The following is a 6,936-nucleotide window of genomic DNA, read 5'->3' as shown; positions in this document are numbered from 1 at the left end:
CAGTTTGTGAGGAGCTTTCTGAGCTATAATATAAAATACTTTCGCAAGGGGCCTGTTGCTAACTATGTTAAGGGAATACTTCTACTTCTACAAGTGCTACCAAAACTGTGATGTCCCTACTGTTTTGCCTTAATCATTCTCTCTTCAACGATCGAATACGATTCGGAAAGAAACACCCTGTATATTTCAGGCACTTGTATGCAGTGAATAAAAAATGAATGTTGATTAGCTGTCTACAAAGGGGATTTCATCTGTAAACCTCACATTTAATCAGGTTGATATATTTTTCATCTGTCCTCTGTTCTTCAGGGTCCATCCCTGAGGTAATATTACACAAACACTACAATAATACAACCAGTGGCAGTTCTAGACACATTTTACTGGGGAGGGGCCAAGGTGGGGCCAGTATTTAATCAGAGGGGCACATTAGTTCTGCTTTTGGCACTCGCGCATAAAATAAAAGCAGGGAAACTTTTACAGGGGGCACTGGCCCCTGTAGGCCCCCGTGTAGAACCACCACTGAAAACAACAGTATAATATACTGTACAATAGCCTGTGAGTTCTGATCTTTTGGTGTTGGTAAGTCATGGTAATGACTTTAAAGAGCCTATTGGTTTCCTAGACTCCTATCGCTTCAACTCGAAACCAAACCCAGCCCAAGCCATGGCAATCCCAGTTTACTGATTAGCTTGTATTCAAAGAGTGAAAATCCCTCATTCCACAAGACGAGCGTTTAGCTTCTCCTTCTGCTACCCAGCATCCAATCAGGGCTAGAACAAGAGCAGCTTAATTACACTTCTATCCGGTATCCCCCCATCTCTCCATCCTTTCATCTTCTGGTTTCGGATCACAGGAGGACCCAGGAGGAGGAGGGGGGCTATCAGCCCAGCTATCGTGCCTGTAATCCCACACTCCTAATTTAAAGGGTGTGTGAAATGTGCAATACAAATAAACTTGCCTTGCCTTAAAATGGATGACAATATGATGCCAATCAACACACTCCTCTCTTGCTCTCTACCCCTCACTCTCCCTCCGGAAGGAGGGGGGGGGATTGTTGAGGTCAAAGGTCAATGCTCTCCAGAGATAAAAACAAGAAACTAGACAAACTACAAACTACAGTTAGCGAGATACTGTAGGCTCATTGCCGACAGCTGAGGCAAAGTGGATCACAACGTAATTCGCATCTGCACCGCATTGTGTTGCTGCTCTGTTACATAAAAGCAGTGCTTTAAGTGGTTTCGCTTCGTCCCTGTGGACTACTATGTTGCCAACTTCCTCAACCAACCTCGTTCTATCTGTGTGGAACACAAGCCTTTTTAAAACATGATTTGCTCTCGCTAATTGCTCAAAGAATGTAATTGTCTTTGGTTTCCTGTGCCAGGTGGTAAAGATTGGTTCTTTTTTCTCTCCTGGATTGAACAAGCTCTGATTTCATAGCACAAGGCAACATTAGAGCAGGAGGATCCTGGTGTCTTGGAAGTTTATTCAATTCTGCATACTACACCCCATACACGTCTTTGTAACTGAACGTGTCACGGTGGTTGTAAGATACAACGCGGAATAGCAAAACAAATTACACACAAAAACAAGAGAACTCACTTTGATTCCTTTCATGATTATTTATTTATACATTTCAGAGTCATATTTCAAATATATTTTTCCTCTAAAATATTTAATTACATCATGACAGAATATACAACAGCCGGCACTGCTAACTTTCTACTTTCTCTCCATCTCTCTCTCCCTCTCTCTCTCCCTCCCTCTCAGGTGCGGGGGACGTTCTGCACCTGCGCTGACAGCTTTCTGATCACATCGCCCCTCCATAGCAGCTTGACTGATGGCGTAAGCAGGTCCGTACGAAACTCAACAGTCAGTCAGTCAGATCCGCTGTTTCTGTTAACCTTCATACAAATACCAGTTTGTGTACCGAGTGTGTGTGTTTGTGTGTACGCAGTGGCGTAACTATAGGGAGTGCAAGGAGTGCAGCTGCACTAGGGCCCGTGGCGAAAGGGGGCCCGTCCTCGATCTCACCGTAAAAGTGAGACAACCTGACCGGGCCCCTTAAGGCAATCTGACCGGGCCCCTTGCACCGCTGTAAAACCGCAAGTTGGAGATCACATATGATCCATTTTTATCAATTCGCAAACATTTCTCAATTATGGTGTCAGTTATTCAGAATTATGAGCTATCACCTGCCCAATAAACATTTTAAAAACAGTCAGTGTTAACAACAGCAAATAATTAATTTTTCCTCATTTGCCTTTTGCTGAATGAAACAAATGCCGTTTTTATTAAGTTATATTGCCCTCGAAAAATAGCAAGGATGTCTGGGTAATATTGTTGTCAAAGATTCCCGCCCACCCACACATGATTGTTCCCATCCAGTTGTTGGAATACCACAGACAGTTGTTGTTGGGATACTACAGTTGTGTTGCATTAGCGTTTTGAAGCGAATTAGGCTACCCCATGCCATGCCCTTTAACATAAAAGTGGCTCCAGAAAGCGGCAGGAACGAAAAGAGCAAGATGTAAGGGTGGCAAAGCTGTCAAAACTATCCTCCTTTGGATTTGTGGCGAAGCTGTTGAAGAGGACGCTACGTCTGACCCCCAGCCCGGCAACATCAATGAGTGTGAAACTCAGCCACCAGGGTAGGCTAATAATTACATAACGTTTACTGTCTGGTGTATGCAGTTGACATGGCTATTAAACGTCATAAAAATGCACATATAGGCCTAGGCTACCAGGCAGCGGCCAGGTTAGATATAGTACAGTAAACTATGTGCAGGATGTAGTCGGAAAATAGCTAACCTAAAGCTAGATAGACTAAATGTAAACTAGCATATCTAACGAACATAAAATCAAATATTCACCATCGAAGTGACTGTTTTTTTTTTACTAGTACCCAGATAGCACACATGACAGATCGAAACGTCATTCATAACGTCGGATAAGCCTCGGTAAATGATCAGATTTTCTTCTCATCTCTGTGCTCTATTTCAAACGTCGCAGATACGTCGGCTCATGACTGACTGTTCCATTATGCTCATTCCTTGTTGTAGCAAGCATAATCTAGAGCCAGAGACTCGCGAGTCAGAACCGTTCACTTTTTAAACCGTCATCTATCTTCACATAGAAGGAGGAGTCGTTACCCTTAATTGTACATCATGAGTAGCCTAAATTTCCTTGCGCATCGCTAAGCTGAAAACTCAATAATTTCGCCTGACGATAGGTCGGTAAGGGGCCCGTTGGTGAGATCTGCACTCGGGCCCGCCAAGTCCTTGTTACGCCGCTGTGTGTACGTGTATATAAATATGTATGTGGTTTGTGTGTGCGTGAGTCCACTTCGTGTACAGCATTATGTTAGTGTGTGCGTGTGTGTAGGTGTGTGCATTTGTGTAACAGCAGAGAAGGGCTGAGTGTCATGGCTGATTGGTGTGGACCTAACCTAGAGAATATGTGCTGCATGTCATGAATATGTGCTGCATGTCATGATGTGTGGGTACTGGCATACCCAGCTGAGGCGTTTAGACTGGGTATCTCACTGAGGAGAAACCGGGTTGAGGTGGATGAATATTGGCTGCTGGATGGATATCCTGAACTTGTCTGACATGGACCTGATGAATGTTAGATGAGTCCAGAGCAGTTTGACGACGAGAGGACATCTGAAAAACAACACGGATTCCTTCTGTGGGCATTCCAGAGACACTTCAACAAAACATCGAAAGGATCTGAATCGACAAGAATGGACGTACTGTACACAGTTCAAGAGCCATATGTTCAACCCTGAAACAACACAGAATAGCTACTCCTTATTGACTTGATTTAGAGACAAATTGCGTTGCAGTAATGGAATGGAATTCAACGGCATACAGACAATGAGATGTACAATCATTTCACGTGAAGGTGCATGAATTTGATAATTCCACACGCTTCTGCATAGCCACATTCTGCAAAGTACACCGAGTGAAGGGATTCAAAGTGGCCAAAGGACTTACGTCCTGATTTGTCATTCCAAAAACATGTTAGGCATTTCATGGCGCACATTGGAGAGTGGGATCTGTCAGACCATTGTGGCGTTTAATGAATATAAATTTGGTGGATGAATACACATGCCATTCTAAATATGTGGATGTTTTCAAGGCTAAGTTCTTCCAATCAATCATATTGGAGAGAGAACCGCAGGTGTTTTAAAACATTGAGAACTAGTCTGTTTAGTACAGACCTTGGGTTCGGTTTAAGGAGGCCCTTTGACCGTACAACTATCTTGTGTCTTGCCCTTTCAAACGTTAGCACTAACTAACCAGCAAACTATTTCCATGTCTTACTGTCCTTGTAAGCCTTCAGTTCAGTGAAGGCAATCAAGGTGTGGTGAGAACCAATGGTTTTCACTAGACAACTCCACTGTGTTAAGAGGTGCCTGTGACATATGTCATGACATGCTGTCATTGTCTTATTATACACTGAGCACTTTATGAAAAGTGGGTCATACTACTAAATCACCACTAAAGGGTGTTTGGTGGTAGGTCCATGAGGGTTATTAGTGCTAGCAGTGAAGTACTCCCCTACAGATGTAGGTCGTCTCACACATAGCGTATCCTTCCTTTTCCAGTTTTCAGCTTTCTCTGATTTAGGTTCCTTCAGTAAAAACGACACTTTAACTGGCGGCTTGCCTCCTCAATGTTCTAATTATATCGTATGTCAGATGTACAGTGCTAAGGACATGCTTAGCTATACATAACTATCTTAAATGGGTATGACTCACAAAAATGGAAAAGGCAATGTTCATTTGTTTTCCAGTACGTGACCTAGGACAGAAGTGCATTGTTCCACGTTGTACTTACTTAATTCAGTCCAAACTCTCAAACATGATGTGATCAAATAGACTGATAATGCAGCAATTGGAGAGTTTTTGGTCTTTTATATACGTTTATATATATGTGGAATACTATTTTCCCATGCCACGTTGACTGTAACTGAAATCTGTCCTAGGTCAGGCATTGTTACTAAGTATTTCTCCAGCCTATAATGAAATCTAAACATGGTTACACTCTAAATATGGGTATACAGGTATGAGTCATGGTTCTTAGCACGGCCCAGTCATCACTGCTGAACACTGACACACTGAATGGAGAGCCAACACAGCACCTCAGGGAAGCGACAGGACATGGTGAGTGGATGAGGCAAGACACCTGATCACACACACACACAGAGTGTTTGTAGAGGGGACGAATGCAGGTGACAGTTAAGCGTTACACGAGCGCAACTTTGCCATTGTTACGTTAAGGAGAACTTATTGATATGGATTTGGTTGCTCTGTGTCCCAGATCGTCAAACGTGGACAGTCCATATCCTTAACGCAGTAAGATCCTTAACGATCTGATCCTTAACGATCTGATCCTTAACGATCTGATCCTTAACAATCTGATCCTTAACGATCTGATCCTTAACGATCTGATCCTTAACGAGCCGCCATGCGAAGGCAGGAGGAACCATGTAGACTGTAGCCAGGCTGATGTTGTCTCTCCGCATGGTGCGGAGGTCCTACCCTCGCAAACACGTGAACATTTGGGTGTGGAACATACCAGACAGTCAGTGCGGAAGCCTGTGACATCATGTGACATCATGGGAGCACGTTGAGCAAACCAAGTTTACAAGCAGGCGCAAGCAAGGAAGGGATAAGGATCACACAACAGGGCCTATCCTGGTCACTTCCTGGTCCAGGGTGAGTGAACAGGGTTGGAGTTCTTCTTCTGACACACACAGACCAAGCAGGCGCTCAGACCACGTGAACAGGCTGATGAATCCGCTTTATCACTGGAGGGTGAAAGTGGTGGAGGTAAACTGCAGAGGCAGAGTTCCAAGTTGCAGGCTCTGTTAGGGAGTTCTAGACACCCCCTTTAGTGGATTAGACAAGAGTTTCACAGAGGATCACTGACCAAACCCTCGCTCATGCATACAGCAGTTTTTTAAAGAAGCCTGATCAAGCGATGGATGCGTTGTATTCATTTTGAGATTAAGGCCAATTGTGGGTTTGCTAGTGACGAAGTTCTTTGATTATGTATTGTATTGCATTGAGTCAATGAACACCTCAGTGCCAGGTTGAAACAGTATGACGAATGTTCCGTGACTTACATTCAAACTAGATGAGCTAACCCTATCACACGGTACACCTGCCCAGGTGAGTAGCTTCCCCTCCCAGCCCAGCCATCCTACTGAGAGATAAAATCATATCAGAATCAAACAATAGAGACAACATTCATGTTCAGAATCCCTCCGGAGTTGCATCCCTCCAGAGTTGAATCCCTCCAGAGTTGAATCCCTCCGTTCAACGCTCGGGGCATGTCTGTCTTCCTCGTCCTCCTTCTTCCACCCCTCTATATCCCGGTCAGCCTGCAGCCCCTCACCTGCAGCCCCTCAGCCTGCAGCCCTTCAGCCTGCAGCCCTTCAGCAGGGCACTTCCTGTCATCCTAGTCGTGGCTGTCCCATCCCTGTCTCCTGTCCCAACTTCCTTCCTGTCTGAGGGAGGGTAAACAGGAAGTGTCCTCTCTCTCTCTCAAGGTCGTCCTGCTGAACCGTCTGGAGCCAGCCCCAGAGGGAGAAGGGATTGGCTGTAGCAAGCCCCAGAGGGAGAAGGGATTGGCTGTAGCAGCACGTAGAGAGCGGGGCAGTGGGTGTGTATCGACTGAGGAGACAGAGCAGCTGAGAGTGGGTGGGGAAGGGGTAACCGATTCCCACGACTTGGTGGTGGTGGGGGGGAGGGGAGCGGCTGAACAGGATGGAACAGCACTGCCACCTTTCCAACAAGTCTTCCCTTGAGACATGACACACTGTAGCGGTTATGTCTCCAAATACGACCTCAACCTATAGTAACCATAAATATAAACACGGTTCTCTTTTGCTGAGCTATATCAATCCTTGAATTTTTCAACCCAGGAC

The sequence above is a fragment of the Hypomesus transpacificus genome, unplaced genomic scaffold, assembly GCF_021917145.1.
Source record: "Hypomesus transpacificus isolate Combined female unplaced genomic scaffold, fHypTra1 scaffold_295, whole genome shotgun sequence".
NCBI classification, from domain to species: domain Eukaryota; kingdom Metazoa; phylum Chordata; class Actinopteri; order Osmeriformes; family Osmeridae; genus Hypomesus; species Hypomesus transpacificus.
This window is presented reverse-complemented; position numbering follows the sequence as displayed.